This window comes from Pseudorca crassidens, chromosome 9 (assembly GCF_039906515.1).
Source record: "Pseudorca crassidens isolate mPseCra1 chromosome 9, mPseCra1.hap1, whole genome shotgun sequence".
In the NCBI taxonomy this organism is placed as follows: domain Eukaryota; kingdom Metazoa; phylum Chordata; class Mammalia; order Artiodactyla; family Delphinidae; genus Pseudorca; species Pseudorca crassidens.
Window position 1 is genome coordinate 61776627 of NC_090304.1, and position 17338 is coordinate 61793964.

The 17338-nt window shown below is 40.1% G+C and overlaps 1 protein-coding gene and 1 pseudogene across 24 annotated transcripts in view; both read right to left on the reverse strand.

The window, feature by feature from the left end:
* The window catches only part of DLG2 (discs large MAGUK scaffold protein 2), a 2011757-nt gene that overhangs the window by 336558 nt on the left and 1657861 nt on the right, over nucleotides 1-17338 (reverse strand). The gene's annotated exons all lie outside the window — the stretch shown is intronic.
* On the reverse strand, nucleotides 87-11001 carry LOC137230692 (L-lactate dehydrogenase A-like 6B; annotated as a pseudogene).

Below are 17338 nucleotides of genomic sequence, written 5' to 3' on the forward strand. Positions count from 1 at the left end.
TTTGAACGAATGACCACTTGAGGACCAGCTTATGACACACCAGATGAAGACAACTTGAATGTGAGAACCAATTTTATTTCCAACATTTTCAAGAGTAGAAACAAATTCTCTCAATCGGATATCCTCTGCAGGGATACTCTCTCCCAAGCCCTGTGGGTGGTCAGCTGACCTCCTGCTGACTAACTATGACTAACTACAACGGAGTGAAATGACACCCTATCACTCCGCCCACCTACTTAGCACAATGAAGACCTGCAGTAAATGTTTCGTAACATGAGAAAATGGAGACTCGATAAGACTGAGTGGTTTGTTCAAGATTAATTTGTTCAAGATTACTTAGGTGTTATGTGGTAGAAACAGGATTTGAAAACAAACCTGTTAAGTTCACAAACTCTTGCTTTTAGCTAGGGCCTCTTTGAGTTCTGATACATTTTCTGGGGCAACACAAATAAGTCTACATTCATTTCTACAGAAAGGCCTTGCAAATGCTTTAACAACACAACAACAACAAGGAGCCAGCATTTATCAAATCCTTCCATGTGCCAAATGTGACACTAAACATACATGCATTATTTTGGTTCTTTTCCCTAACAGCTCTATAAGTAGGCACAGTCACCATTTTGTCGATGAGGAAACTGAGAAGGAGAAGTAAATTGCCCAAGTTCACAATTATAAGTCCAGAGTCAGAATCCAGATCTACTTTTTTTCCTTTGTGTGTATATCAGTACTTTTATTTTTTATCTTGTAGAGGTAGTTATAACTTTTTAAGTAGTATACAAATGAACATAGGTATAAGCCAGCCAGAACAAAATAATTAGTATGTATTTAAAGGAATTAGATTTTTTTCTTCTTTTCCAGCTTAGGATAAGAATTTCTATAACACAATAATCACCTACATCATAGATTCTTTCGAACCAAATGGCAACTACATATACATATAGAAGACAAGTACCGATGCATTAGACGTACCGAAAACACCTCCTTTGATGAAATCACTTAGGATGGTAAAAAAAATAAGTATCATCCGACATCTGGATGTTCAATAAAAGAGTTGGAGGGCTAAATAAATGGGGGAGTCACTCTACCCACTTTCCTGTTTCCAGCTTTTAGGGTTGCAAGTTTATTTGTAGGTTTAACATATACAGTCCCATACCTACTATTTCTTCTTCAAGAACTTCTGGATGGTAGCGTTAAAAAAACTTGAAAGCTTGATCTCCTTCTGAATTTCCCAAGTGTTTCTGCACTTTTTTTTCAAATGGGCCTCCTTGTCAGGGTTCACCTTTACTTTTATAAGTTCTATAATACTATTCTCTCCCATGGTACAAGGAACACTGAGGAATACTTCTTCATTTATTCCATAGAGGTCCACAATTGGTAGAAACTGGATGGGTCTCAAAATACTCTGTGTTAAAATACCTTGTGCTAAATCAGCTACAGATAGGCCAGTGGCCCAAGAAGTAGTTAACCCTTGAACAACATGGGGTGAGGGAGGAGTTAGGGGCCCTAGCACTCTGTGACGTTTAAAATCCACCTACAACCAACAGTCGGGCCCTCCATATATGTGGTTCCACCGCGTCCATGGTTTTGTATCCAGGAATTCAACCAATCCTGTGTAGATAGCGTAGTACCGTAGTATTTACTGTAGAAAAAAATCCACATATAAGTAGACTGGCAAAGTTTAAACCTGGGGGCTTCCCTGGTGGCACAGTGGTTAAGAATCTGCCTGCCAAAGCAGGGGACATGGGTTTGAGCCCTGGCCCGGGAAGATCCCACATGCCATGGAGCAACTAAGCCCATGCGCCACAACTACTGAGCCTGTGCTGTAGAGCCCGCAAGCTGCAACTACTGAGCCCGTGGGCCACAACTACTGAGTCCACGTGCCACAACTACTGAAGCCCATGTGCTTAGAGTTTGTGCTCTGCAACAAGAGAAGCCACCGTAATGAGAAGCCTGCTCACCACAATGAAGAGTCGCTCCCGCTCGCCACAACTAGAGAAAGCGGGCACGCAGCAATGAAGACCCAAAGCAGCCAAAAAAAAAAAAAGTGACTGTTTTAAAGAGGGTGTAGTCAACAATGTCAGTTACTTCTAAGGGGAGAAGACAAAAAATTGGAGGCTGAAAACATTCATTAGATTTATTCATTAAGAAAGTCACAAATGATCTTAATGAGAACAGTTTAACTGGAGTTGTGAATATAGAAGATGCATTGCAGTAGCTTGAGTCAAGAATGGTAGGTGAAGAGAGGACATAGAAAATTAAAAAAAAAAAAGTTTAAACCTGTGTTGTTCAAGCGTCACCTGTATTGCCTTTCGTTTCAATAGCCTCACAGGCATTAGCTATCATTTCTTTGCAGATATTTTTCCACTACACATGATCTTTATCAGCTCCTAAATCTGGGTTCAGATTCTTCAAAGCAATCAGCAATGTTAACTCCACACAGAAACACTTGAGTCTCCAAGCTTCCAAGGATCCACCCATGACAGCTTTCAGGGTGGATATCAAGCTTCTGCCCATCAAGGGAGGGAAATGGGGAGTGTCCAGATTATAGCCACTTCCAATAACACAGTTTGGGAAATTCATTCAACTTCCAAGCTACATAAGATAACCACTGGATTAGAAACAATAATCATTTTGCCACAGGGACTGGATGGGATAATATGGGAAATCATTAAAGATAGTCACATTCCAGTGGATTAAATTAAGGTGTATTTCTCCTTTTTCCTGGTGTGCATCTGCTGTGATAATCACTAAATTGGAGATTGCAGTGACAAGGTAATCTTTGCTGGAAACAATATTTGGCATTTTCATAAAAGGACTGCCAAGTTCAAGATCTAGTGTCTCACCCTTCAATTTGCCTTCATCAGCAACCACAAAGGCAAGTTCATCATTCAAGCCTTCTAAAAAATGGTGATAGCACGGGCCATGCCAACTGATCCACTTCCTGTAGTGGAGACCTCATTGTGAAGAATGGCCTTCTTGGAAGTGAAATTCATCATAAATTCACGGGCGACAGGGGTGAAGGGCCAGCAGAATGCCTGTCGCCTGCAGGGGACACTAAGCCATCCCCAGGTGAAGAAAAACTCCCGCACTGCCTGCTCTCCAGCTGACCCTTGGGGCTCCCTGGGCCCAGTTCATGTCTGCTCATGCACGAGGTGGAGGAAGAGATTGGAGGAAGCCTCTGAAGGTTTACCATCCCCCTCATCTTGTTACCGAGCAAGGTCACACCCATCACGCAGGGGCCTCCCCGGGGCTTTGCCCAGGCCTCCAGAAAGGACTTCCCCCATGTGCTCAGACTAAGGCAGTCAAGGAGCTTCTTCTCTAGCATGTGGATCCTGGTGTGACCCTTTTACAAACCCGTGTTGGCTTCCATATTTGACATGCATAATAAACCTAACCCAGGTCCCTGGAATTATTTATTTTCTATTTTTCAGTGTGGATACCAAGTCAAACCCACTTTCTGACTCCAGAGCCAACAAGCTTAAGCATCACTATAGCTAATCCCATCTCCCTTGATCTCACCCTCTTCAGGACATCCTAATTTCTCTTTCACCCTCTAATATATCTTGTACACTAATCCTAGTCTGTTGCTTCTTGATTCCTTTATAAAAATGCAGCAACTAGAATGGAACATATAACCCTAGGAAGGGTCTAACCAGTGTGAAGGCCAGAAGCTTGTCCCCTTTCTAGGCACCAGTACCGTATTTCTGTAAATAGGTTCCAGGTAAATATTTTGACATCATCATCAGATGGCTACCTTGGGGTCACCTAAAACCACAAGATCTTTTGCTAAGGAGATGCTGCCATATGTCTCCATTCTAAATTGGTGCAATTAATTTTGGGAACTGTATTCTCCCAGACTGTCTTCCTTAGTAAGGGATTTTGTATGTGTGGTAAACCTAAGCAGCCAACAGGTATTTATAGGGTCTGTGCCAGTAGTTTGGTTTCTTATGACTACTTATTAGATTAATACCTCTTGAACCTCAGTTTTTTTTTTTTTTATTGGAAAATGGGAAAAGAATATATTCCCTGCTAATGTCGTGGGAGGTTCAAATGAGATAATGCACAAAATGTAAGGTGATGTTATTATCACAGATAATCTAGGTTTTAATACCACACCAGAAAGGTAATTGTAACCGCTAAACCCATAATCACAGAAACTGTAGCCCACAGGTCCTTTAACTATCCCAAACATAAGATCATCTACCCAGATTTTAACAAGGAAAACATTTTTACTATTCTTTTTTTACCCCATTTAAAGATGTTCCAAGTTGGCTTTCATTGCCCTCTAGTGGTTGTTATATGGAAGACATAACTCATTTTTACAGTTTTATTTTTTAAGATGTCAGGCAGTCGTAAAACATGCTTCAAATACTTTTAGGTTACATACATTCCTGTCAGTTGTAATCCTTAAAGAGTCAACCTATAGGCACAGTTTCTAACATCTTGCCCAGCACAATATAGGTATACAGTATCATGTATTATTTTACTAGGCCTTCACTTAGGATCTACTGACTTAAAATAATTAACTTTATTTATTCATTCATTAAATATTTGTAGGATATCTATTATGTGTCAGGCAAACAAGATAGACGTTGTCCTGGCTTACAATCTAGTGAGAAAATGGAGTATTAAATATGTCGGTACAAATTAGTGTGGTAAATGATGTGATAGGGAAAGTACTGGGTATATGAATCTATTAAAAGGGGTACCTAACCTGGGGGCATCCCTGTGTGTGTTGAGAGGATGGGGTGGGATTCATGAAAGAGGGTGTTTAGAGAGTGTAACAAGTGGCCTGAGATCTAAAGGATGAATAGAAGAGACTTATTCAGGAGAAGGGGCTGGGGAGGGGAGAGTGTTTGATGGATTAAATGTAGGTAGATAATGGGAAGAAGGGAGCTTTAGAGATGAGGCCGGACAAGGTAAAAAAAGCTGTATTAAGGAATTTTAACTTTTTTCTGGTGATTAAATTATAACCAACAGACTGAAAAAGCATGAGTGCATGCCTTCAATTTCTTTTTTTTTAACCTATTTTTTGGTTTTGTTTTGAATTTTATATTATTTATTTTTTATACAGCAGGTTCTTATTAGTTATCCATTTTATGCACAGCAGGGTATACATGTCAATCCCAATCGCCCGATTCATCACTCCACCACCCTCACCCCCCTGCCACTTCCCCCCTTGGTGTCCATATGTTTGTTCTCTACATCTGTGTCTCAATTTCTGTCCTGCAAACCGGTTCATCTGTACCATTTTTCTAGGTTCCACATGTATGCATAAATATACGACATTTGTTTTTCTCTTTCTGACTTACTTCACTCTGCATGACAGTCTCTAGATCCATCCATGTCTCTACAAATGACCCAATTTCATTCCTTTTTATGGCTGAGTAATATTCCATTGTATATATGTATCACATATTCTTATTTATTTATTTATTTTTGGCTGTGTTGGGTGTTCGTTCCTGTGCATGGGCTTTCTCTAGTTGCGGAGAGAAGGGGGCACTCTTCATCACGGTGCGCGGTGTACCACATCTTCTTTATCCATTCGTCTGTCAATGGGCATATAGGTTGCTTCCATGACCTGGCTATTGTACATAGTGCTGCAATGAACATTGGGGTGCATGCGTCTTTTTGAATTATGGTTTTCTCTGGGTATATGCTCAGTAGTGGGATTGCTGGATCATATGGTAATTCTATTTTTAGTTTTTTAAGGAACCTCCATACTGTTATCCATGGTGGCTGTATCAATTTACATTCTCATCAACAGTGCAAGAGGGTTCCCTTTTCTCCACACCCTCTCCAGCATTTGTTGTTTGTAGATTTTCTGATGATGCCCATTCTAACAGGTGTGAGGTGATACCTCACTGTAGTTTTGATTTGCATTTCTCTAATAATTAGTGATGTTGAGCGGCTTTTCATGTGCTTCTTGACCATCTGTATGTCTTCTTTGGAGAAATGTCTATTTAGGTCTTCGGCCCATTTTTGGATTGGGTTGTTTATTTTTTTAATATTGAGCTGCATAAGCTGCTTGTATATTTTGGGGATTAATCCTTTGTCCGTTGATTCATTTGCAAATATTTTCTCCCATTCTCTGCATTGTCTTTTCATCTTGTTTATGGTTTCCTTTGCTGTGCAAAAGCTTTGAAGTTTCATTAGGTCCCATTAGTTGATTTTTGTTTTTATTTCCATTACTCTAGGAGGTGGATCAAAAAAGATCTTGCTGTGATTTGTGTCAAAGAGTGTTCTTCCTATGTTTTCCTCTAAGAGTTTTATAGTGTCTGGTTTTACATTTAGGTCTCTAATCCATTTTGAGTTTATTTTTGTGTATGATGTTAGGGAGTGTTCTAATTTCATTCTTTTACATGTAGCTGTCTAGTTTTCCCAGCACCACTTATTGAAGAGACTGTCTTTTCTCCATTGTATATTGTTGCCTCCTTTGTCATAGATTAGTTGACCATAGGTGTGTGGGTTTATCTCTGGGCTTTCTATCCTGTTCTATATTTCTGTTTTTGTGCCAGTACCATATTGTCTCGATTACTATAGCTTTGTAGGATAGTCTGAAGTCAGGGAGTCTGATCCCTCCAGCTCCGCTTTTTTCCCTCAAGACTGCTTTGGCTATTCGGGGTCTTTTGTGTTTCCATACAAATTTTAAGCTTTTTTGTTCTAGTTCTGTAAGAAATGCCATTGGTAACTTGATAGGGATTGCATTGAATCTGTAGATTGCTTTGGGTAGTATAGTCATTTTCACAATATTGATTCTTACAATCCAAGAACATAGTATATCTCTCCATCTGTTGGTATCATCTTTAATTTCTTTCATCAGTGTCTTATAGTTTTCTGCATACAGGTCTTTTGTCTCCCTAGGTAGGTTTATTCCTAGGTATTTTATTCTTTTCGTTGCAATGGTAAATGGGAATGTTTCCTTAATTTCTCTTTCGGATTTTTCATCATTAGTGTATAGGAATGCAAGAGATTTCTGTGCATTAATTTTGTATCCTGTAACTTTACCAAATTCATTGATTAGCTCTAGTAGTTTTCTGGTGGCATCTTTAGGATTCTCTATATATAGTATCCTGTCATCTGCAAACAGTGACAGTTTTACTTCTTCTTTTCCAATTTGGGTTCCTTTTATTTCTTTTTCTTCTCTGATTGCCATGGCTAGAACTTCCAAAACTATGTCGAATAATAGTGGTGAGAGTGGACATTCTTGTCTTGTTCCTGATCTTAGAGGGAATGCTTTCAGTTTTTCACCATTAAGAATGATGTTTGCTGTGGGTTTGTCATATATGGCCTTTATTATGTTGAGGTAGCTTCCCTCTATGCCCACTTTCTGGAGAGTTTTTATCATAAATGGGTTTATCATAAATGGGTGTTTCTGCATCTATTGAGAATGATCATATGGTTTTTATTCTTCAATTTGTTAATATGGTGTATCACATCGATTGATTTGCATATATTGAAGAATCCTTGCATCCCTGGGATAAATCCCACTTGATCATGGTGTATGATTCTTTTAATATGTTGTTGGATTCTGCTTGCTAGTATTTTGTTGAGGATTTTTGCATCTATTATTCATTAGTGATGTTGGTCTGTAATTTTCTTTTTTTGTGACATCTTTGTCTGGTTTTGGTATCAGGGTGATGGTGGCCTCATACAATGAGTTTGGGAGTGCTCCTTCCTTTGCAATTGTTTGGAAGATTTTGAGAAGGATGGGTGATAGCTTTTCTCTAAATGTTTGATAGAATTCACCTGTGAAGCCATCTGGTCCTGGACTTTTGTTTGTTGGAAGATTTTAAATCACAGTTTCAATTTCAGTGTTTGTGATTGGTCTGTTCATATATTCTATTTCTTCCTAGTTCAGTCTTGGAAGGTTATACCTTTCTAAGAATTTGTCCATTTCTTCCAGGTTGTCCATTTTATTGGCATAGAGTTGCTTGTATTAGTCTCTTAGGATGCTTTGTATTTCTGCGGTGTCTGTTGTAACTTCTCCTTTTTCATTTCTAATTTTATTGATTTCAGTCCTCTTCCTCTTTTTCTTGATGAGTCTGACTAATGGTTTATCAATTTTGTTTATCTTCAAAAAGAACTAGTTTTTAGTTTTATTGATTTTTGCTATTGTTTTCTTTGTTTCTATTTCATTTCTTTCTGCTCTGATCTTTATGATTTCTTTCCTTATACTAACTTTGGGTTTTGTTTGTTCTTCTTTCTCTAATTCCTTTAGGTGTAACGTTAGATTGTTTATTTGAGATTTTTCTTGTTTCTTGAGGTAGGCTTGTGTAGCTATAAGGTTCCCTCTTAGAACTGCTTTTGCTGTATCCCATAGGTTTTGGATTGTCATGTTTCCATTGTCATTTGTCTCTAGGTATTTTTTGATTTCCTCTTTGATTTCTTCAGTGATCTCTTGGTTGTTTAGTAACATATTGTTTAGCCTCCATGTGTTTGTGTTTTTTACGTGTTTTTCCCTGTAATTCATTTCTGATCTCATAGTGTTGTGGTCAGAAAAGATGCCTGATAAGATTTCAGTTTTCTTAAATTTACTGAGGCTTGATTTGTGGCCCAAGATGTGATCTATCCCGGAGAATGTTCCGCACGCACTTGAGAAGCAAGTGTAATCTGTTTTTGGATGGAATGTCCTATAAATATCAATTAAATCTATCTGGTCTGTTGTGCCATTTAAAGCTTGTGTTTCCTTATTAATTTTCTGTTTGCATGATCTGTCCATTGGTGTAAGTGAGGTGTTAAAGTCCCCACTATTATTGTGTTACTGTAGATTTCCTCTTTTATAGCTGTTAGCAGTTGCCTTATGTATTGAGGTGCTCCTGTGTTGGGTGCATATATATTTATAATTGTTATATCGTCTTCTTGGATTGATCCCTTGATCATTATGTCATGTCCTTCCTTGTCTCTTGTAACATTCTTTATTTTAAAGTCTGTTTTATCTGATATGAGTATTGCTACTCCAGCTTTCTTTTGATTTCCACTTGCATGGAATATCTTTTTCCATTCCCTCACTTTCAGACTGTATGTGTCCCTAGGTCTGAAGTGGGTCTCTTGTAGACAACATATACATGGGTCTTGTTTTTGTATCCATTCAGCAAGCCTGTGTCTTTTGGTTGGAGCATTTAATCCATTCAGGTTTAAGGTAATTACTGATACGTATGTTCTTATTACCATTTTCTTAATTGTTTTGGTTTGCTTTTGTAGGTCCTTTTCTTCTCTTGTGTTTCCCACTTAGAGAAGTTCCTTTAACATTTGTTTTAGAGCTGGTTTGATGGTGCTGAATTCTCTTAGCTTTTGCTTGTCTGTAAAGCTTTTGATTTCTCATTCAAATCTGAATGAGCTCCTTGCAGGGTAGAGTAATCTTGGTTGTCGTTTCTTCCCTTTCATCACTTTAAGTATATCATGCTACTCCCTTCTGGCTTGTAGAGTTTCTCCTGAGAAATCAGCTGTTAACCTTATGGGAGTTCCCTTGTATGTTATTTGTTGTTTTTCCCTTGCTGCTTTCAATAATTTTTCTTTGTCTTTAATTTTTGCCAATTTGATTACTGTGTATCTCGGTGTGTTTCTCCTTGGATTTATCCTGTATGGGACTCTCTGTGCTTCCTGGACTTGGGTGGCTATTTCTTTTCCCATGTTAGGGAAGTTTTCGACTATGATCTCTTCACATATTTTCTTGGGTCCTTTCTCTCCTTCTCCTCCTTCTGGGACTCCTACAGTCTGAATGTTGTTGCACTTAATGTTGTCTCAGAGGTCTCTTAGGCTGTCTTCATTTCTTTTCATTCTGTTTTCTTTATTCTGTTCCGCAGCAGTGCTTTCCACCATTCTGTCTTCCAGGTCACGTATCCGTACTTCTGCCTTAGTTATTCTGCTATTGATTCCTTCTAGTGTATTTTTCAATTCAGTTATTGTATTGTTCATCTCTGTTTGTTTGTTCTTTAATTCTTCTAGGTCTTTGTTAAACATTTCTTGCATCTTCTTGATCTTTACCTTCATTCTTTTTCCGAGGTCTTGGATCATCTTCACTCTCATTTTTCTAAATTCTTTTTCTGGAAGGTTGCCTATCTCCACTTCATTTAGTTGTTTTTCTGGGGTTTTATCTTGTTCCTTCATCTGGTACATAGCCCTCTGCCTTTTCATCTTGTCTATCTTTCTGTGAATGTGGTTTTTGTTCCACAGGCTGCAGGGTTGTAGTTCTTCTTGCTTCTGCTGTCTGACCTCTGGTGGATGAGGCTATTTAAGAGGCTTGTGCAAGTTTCCTGATCCATGCCTTCAATTTTTATTTTAGTTTTAAGAAACATTTTATTATTTAAAGGGAAATCTTTAGTTATTAGTCATAAATTGTTTGAAACCTTCAGTGCCTCTTTTTATCATCCAAAGTTTCTCCAACACATATGTTCCTAAAATGTTGGAGCTGGAAGGGACTTCAGACATCACGAATTTCCCTCCTTTCACTTCACAGAGCTTTGAGGGAGTGGGTGGTCAGGTCAGGAATTGGTCAGGTTGCATCGTGTGGCTACCCCTGGGAACTGTTTGCTTTTCCCACCATAGTCCAGTGTTCAGATTCCTTAGCCCAGGTCAGAGACCTGACGAGTCTCCTGTTATCTCCTGTCTTGTTGACTCGGATTGTTCAGAATTCCTGAGCACCCCTAGCTTTTCACTTCTGCATCAGACTTCATGCTCTTCGTTTGTGGCCTAATGAAAAGATGGTTTATCTTTGACTTGTGGGGAGGATCTGGGCGGTCTTCTCATTTCTGAGGAGAGCACGAATCCTCCCCAGATCACTGGGTCAGGTTTAGCCTCTTCTCTTGAACTCCATTGTCTCTCTGTACTTTTCTTACGGCATAACTCTGTGTGGACCTACTCACTTCTAGACTACATGCATCTTGAGGACATGACACATGGCTTAGTCATCACTGCATCCTGCATAGCAAGAGAATGCAGGCCCTGAAAACCTCTATCAAGTTTGTTGTAGACAGGGATGGGTATATAAATGAACAGAGTGGGATATCCTATTTCCTAACAGAAGATTTAAGTAAATGTTGGTAAGGGAATGAAAAATATATTACCTTAATAGCTCGTTAGCAGATTTTTTTCTCAGGGAAAAAAAGAAGTTTAGAAAATGCAATGATGAGGTACCTGAGGTGAAATGAGAGTCTCTTACAAGCAAGGAAAAATAATAGCTGTATTTTTAATGAGAAATGACCATGAATCAGAAGGTAATAAGAGATTAGAGAAGAGAGGTCAGGAAGGGGGGAAAAAGAGAAATCTGGGCAGCATGGGAGAATGCCCAAAGGACTTTAAACCAGAGATATCTGATGCCCATTTAAAAATGCTTCATGTTTGATGTGAACTCACGGCCATCTTTTTGAACTTAGTGGTACTGTCTACTACACAAAGGAGATGTTGTTTATGCTACAGCATGTCATTTATGCTTGATACAGAAAGTGTGCTTTCCTGTGAGGTTTGCAACTCTGGGACAACTACCTCATGTCCATATATGCTAAACATGGAGGCAGATTAAAGAAATGAAAGAAAAATGTAGTTTCTGCTCTCCTGAATTCTATCACAAATCTGTGAGTAGAATAATAAAAATACATGAAAAAAAAAGGTCATAGTTTAGTGCAGTTTCTGTTGCACACAAAACACAAGAGATATAGGCAATAAATGGTTTTGTAGTTTGGATCACAACATCATTTTCAGCATGGTCCATCAGGCACTGTTCCCTCCAGGGTAGATTTTGAACAGAGAAATAACAAGCAATTAAATTATATGGAAGATTAACTAGGCCCTTCACTGACCCCTCTTTTTCTTTCCTTCAAGCAAGAGAATCATCGATCAGTCTATGTTCAGGAAGGAGCAACATTTTTCATTTTGAGCTTGTCTCAAGCAGTCTTAGCTCTTAGGGCTCCTGGCTGATTCTTAGCTCTGTAACTTAAAAAAAAAAAATGGGACTCTCATAATATAAAAAAATAGAAAAAAAAGGCAACGAAGTGAAAAATTTTTCTTTCAGATCTTAATTTACTGTTTATTCTCTGAATTATATTTTAAAAGCCTAGCGTTAGGATGACAACCAGTTTTAATCCAAATACAATCCACAGTACGAAAACTCGGCACACAGGCCAGACCCCACTGTATACAGTTAGTTCTATGCAAAATCTATTACTGCCATCTTGTGGATTCTCAGGGAATAACACCAGTTGCAATGTTCTGTTTACTCTGTCTTGGAGTACTAAGTTCGTATGGCACAGTATATGAAAATAACTGGGAGAATGTATAAGAAAAGAGCAGCTAAATACCCAATTTTCCATTTAACTTTATCACTTTGAAGGCAGTATTCAACTTCTCTGGCTTTCAGAGTGATTTGTCTTGTCTTTTGAGGCTCTCAGGACAAGAGAGTGGATGTTCCCAATGAGAGGAATCCCTGGAGGTCATTTCTCCAGGAGCGGATACTTATGTAAACCTGGGGACTGAAGAAGGGGGTATTTTCTTTTTTTATTGGCTTGCTGATGTGCAGGTGGGTCCTGACATTCCAAAAGCACAGCAAAGTACAGTATAGGAAGAGCTTCTTCCAGAAAAAAAAAAAAATGCTACTCCTGGGATACCATCCGCCGATCCACACTTCAGTCATTCTCTTGTAAGCTTTGCATCTTGGCTTTCTCGTTCTCAAAAAACACTTCAACTGGAAAACTGAGGTAATATGTTGGATCATGGATAGCATAGGCAACGTAAAAAAAATCATCTGAGCCTTTCAGGGAAAATTTTGGAATAAACCTTTAAAGGCTTTCCCTTCCGCTTAGGGAAGCCTTCTTCAAGTTCTTTCATTTGCTAATTTATTCACCACTTACAAACACCTCTGAGTGCCTAGCACTGGGTTAGGCCCTGGGAGGCAGTTATAATCCAGCCACACCTCTGTCCTCAAGGAACTCACAGTCTGTTGGGGAAAATATTCATGAAAACAATCCAAGATCAAAAGGAGAACACAGGATGTCATTGAAGAGCTGTGGAGATACAAGGGTTGGGAGGAGGTGGGAGGCCTGCTCTCCCTGTATCTGAGTCCTACCTAAGGGCCTTCTGTAGGCCCTTTCATTCAGCTTCCTCCATATTCAATAAATTTCTCCCTCCTCTGAACTCTTGAAGCTCTTAATTGGAATAACTAGTTCACCTGGTGATCATCTCAGGCACCTTGCGCGGTTAATTTTCACCAGACCAGTCTCTATCCCACTTCTCTACTTGCAATTTGATCTTAATAATTAAAATGTCATTTAGAAAGGATAATCAGGCTATGGCTTCAAATATAATCCTCATTCTTTCCTTTCTGATGTATATATATATATCAGAATATATAATATTTATAATATTTATATATATAATTAAAAGCATGCTCTAAGCATCTACTATATATGTTAGAAATTTTGGTTTTAGCAATTCTCAGCGTTCAGTTTTTTAATTTTTTAATTTTTTTTATTTTTTTGTGGTACACGGGCCTCTCACTGTTCTGGCCTCTCCCATTGCGGAGCACAGGCTCCGGACGCGCAGTCTCAGCGGCCATGGCTCACGGGCCTACCCGCTCCGCGGCATGTGGGATCTTCCCGGACCGGGGCACGAACCCGTGTCCCCTGCATCAGCAGGCGGACTCTCAACCACTGCGCCACCAGGGAAGCCCAGCATTCAGTTTTTAGACATAATTTCAGAGGATGAATACTCTGAAGGGGTTCCCCCTCTTCCAAAATGGGAATTTTCATGGGGATAATGTGAGATAGGATTTTCTGCAGGTAAACAGTTTTTATCATGTGGAGCTGTTGTCGCATCTGTCTGGTTTTATTCCCTTCTCCAGCCCAAGAGTCTCTTCATTTCCCTCGTAAACTTATCCAGGTTCCTTATGCCCCTTAATATGGTCTTATTTAAGGATCTGTCTTCATCTTCCTTGCTCTGATCTCCCTGGAGGGCGAAGATCCTGCTATTTAACTCTTTATTCCTAAAGCTGGGCATGTCATGATCTTTATATGGGTCTCAGAGGGGTCCTATCCCTGTGCTGCATGTGCCTCTCCTTTCCCTTCCAGCACCCTGCATGAGTCACGTGGGTCCCCGATCTACACAGTAGCTTGGGGGTTAGTGATTTGACCTATGATTTCTTCTGCTTCAAGTAGTGTAGTTGCTCTGAACCTGGGCAGAAGTTAGGAGGAAGAGCAAGGGCCAAAGCCTCCCTTGGGAATTTGGGGTGGTAGAAAGAGAGAAGTAGCTTATACCCGGGCAGAATGCGGCTGATGGGGTGCTCACTGACTCTTTTCATTTGTCAGTCATTGAGGATGGTCATTGTATGTGGTGAAGTGAATTGTGGTGGTCATGGGAGTGGTACTCATGATGATTGGCAATAAGACAAGGTGATACCTGATATCAAGGAACTTATTATTATTATTATTTGCGGTACGCGGGCCTCTCACTGTTGTGGCCTCTTCCGTTGCGGAGCACAGGCTCTGGACGCGCAGGCTCAGCGGCCATGGCTCACGGGCCCAGCTGCTCCGCAGCATGTGGGATCTTCCCGGACCGGGGCACGAACCCACGTCCCCTGCATCGGCAGGCAGACTCTCAACCACTGCGCCACCAGGGAAGCCCCAGAACTTATTATTATTGATATAAAATAACAAAATAGCAGGGTGAGAAGACTAAAATAATGTGATCTTTTCTATCACATTGGTCATGCATTATAACCATGTTCATGTCCTATTTCTCCACTAGGTTATAACCCTGTGAGGGTGGGATCAATGTCTTATTCGTCTCTCTCTTCCCTAGAGCACCTAGCATACTGCTTGATAGTCATGCTGTCATTATTGAGCACCTACGATGTGCCAGGCCCTGTTCATGCTCTGGGAACGTAGCAATAAATAAAATGGATCATAGGAGATATTTAATAAATCAAAGAATTAAAAAATAAGAATTGCAGTCATGTACGTGAAGTATTTTCCACCTCCTCCCCTCCCTCCGTCTTTCTCTAAATAAATAAATAAAAATTGATAAATAAAACACTAGTTTTCCCCCTCTAGTAGATCATTTCCACCAACATATAAACATTGTTCTATTGATAAAACCAAACTCTACCCTCTAGTGGCCATCCTATTTCATTCCCCTTTTTAGCAAAACTCAAAGGAGATATCTGTACTCATTGTCATTAATTTCTCTCCTTTCATTATCTTAGAAATCCACTTTATACAGATCTCACCCCATTACACTACAGAAACTGCTTTTTCATTTGATCAGTAAGTTCCATGTTATTAAATTCAGCAGTTAATTTTCAGTTCCCATCTTACAGGACTTACCAACATTTAAAGCAGTTGATGCCACTCTCTGGAAATACTTTCTCTTTTTAGCTCCCAGGGTCCTACTTGCTTTCCTCCTACGTTACTGGTTGCTACTCTTAGTTCCCTTTGTTGGTTCTTCCTCTTCTCTCTGAGGAGGACCTTAACGCACTCCAGGGCTCAGTCTGTCTGCCTTTGTTGCCTGCTTCACCTGTAGGAGCATCCCTGTCTCAACTAATAGTGTCTCTGCTTATCTGATTTTCAGGTAGAAAACCTTGGAGTCATCCTTCACCTCTTCCTTTCTCTTTTACCCCACATCCAATCTTTTAGGAAATCTGTTAACTGCCCCTTCTAAACATATCCAGAACCATCCCTCGCTCCCTCCATTTCCACCACAGCTGTCCCATCCTTCATATTCTCTAATGCAGATTATCCAGGTAGATTCCTAGCTTGCCTCCTGCTTCCAGCTTTGTCCCTTGATAGTGTCTTGTCAACACTGTGGCCAGAGTGATGCTCTTACAATGTAAGTGAAATCATGTCCTATCACTCTGCTTATAATCCTCCCTTGGCTCTTCCTTCTCTCAGAGGAAAGCAAAGCTCTTACAGAGGCCTACGAGGCTGTGCTGTCTGTGACCCACCCATCACTTCTCTGTCCTCACCTCCCACTTCCCTCCTCTCCCTCAAATACACAAGGCACGCACCTGACTTAGAGCTCTTCCCTCTGGAACTATCTCAGAGCTCTGCATGGCCCACTTTCCTTTCCTTTACTCTTTGCTAAAATGTCACCTTCTCAGTGAGATCTACACTGACCACCTTATTTAAATGTTCAACTCGTCTCCTAGCACCTCAAATTTACATTGCATTACTCTATTGGTTTTTCGTCACCTCCTAATAAATTATATAATTTCATTATCCATTACTTAAAAATATATATATTGTTTGTTTTTCCCACTAGAATGTAAGCACCATGAAGCAGCAGTTCTTTCTTTCTTTCTCTTTTTTTTTTGGCACTTATATTCCTAGTGCCTTGCGTGTAATGGCTGCTATAAAAATTTGTTGCATGAATGAATAAATGAATGGTTAGTCCTCATTAGGCACTGTGCCAATGGCTTATATATACTATTTTATTTAATGCTCACAATAAGGCTGATAGGTGTCACCATCCCCAATTAACAGATAAGGAAATTAGTGTCCTAAGAGATTAACCTTATCAAACTCACACAGCTGGGAAGTAGTGGATTTGAGATTTGAATTCAAGCCTGCCTGATTTTCAAGGTCATCCTTTCTCAACTCCATCTTGTGCAAATGGCTGTACGTCAGTAAATATGTGCCTGTTCTCATTTTTATGTGTTTACTTTGGTCTTAATTGTGCCCTGTTCTCCCATCTACAGCTTGCCACTTCCAAGCCGTGGTTACCTGTTTAGGAACCATGCATAGCTGCTCACACCCCAAAACAATGAGAAGGAAAGGCTTTTCCTGTTTTTCCATGCCCAGCCCCCTTCCAAACACCCACTGGAAGAGCTCACACCCAGCCTCTGTGCCTTTGCCTATACTGATCCTTCCAACTGAAATGCCTGCTTCCTTAATTCATGGTAACAAACGTTCTTGAGCAGCCTGGGGTTTGGGGCACTGGGGCCATAGTCCCTGCCCTGAAGAAGTTCTTGGGATTTGTTTGGAAGAAATCGACATGAGAATAAATAATTTACCTACTCTGTGCTAGGGACTTCATTAGCGGAAGAACCACAGTACAGTGGGGCACCAACACCTTTAGGACCTATGCCTGTTTATGGTAGAGGAAGGAGAGAGAGGGAAAGCTCTGAAAGGAGGCTCGCCCAGGAAATCCTGTCCTTGAATCCCTTCCCATCTGCCTGACTGCAGGCCCCTCTGCCATAGTCCTCCATGAGCGTCCTCTTTGTAGAGCTGATTCTGCACTTCTTTTAGAGTGGATCACACGAATCGTTACATAACCACTTTCTAAAGCTGTGAAGTAGGGACGCATGTGTATGTGTGTGTGCATGCATGTGTGTACTCATGCTCGTGTATGT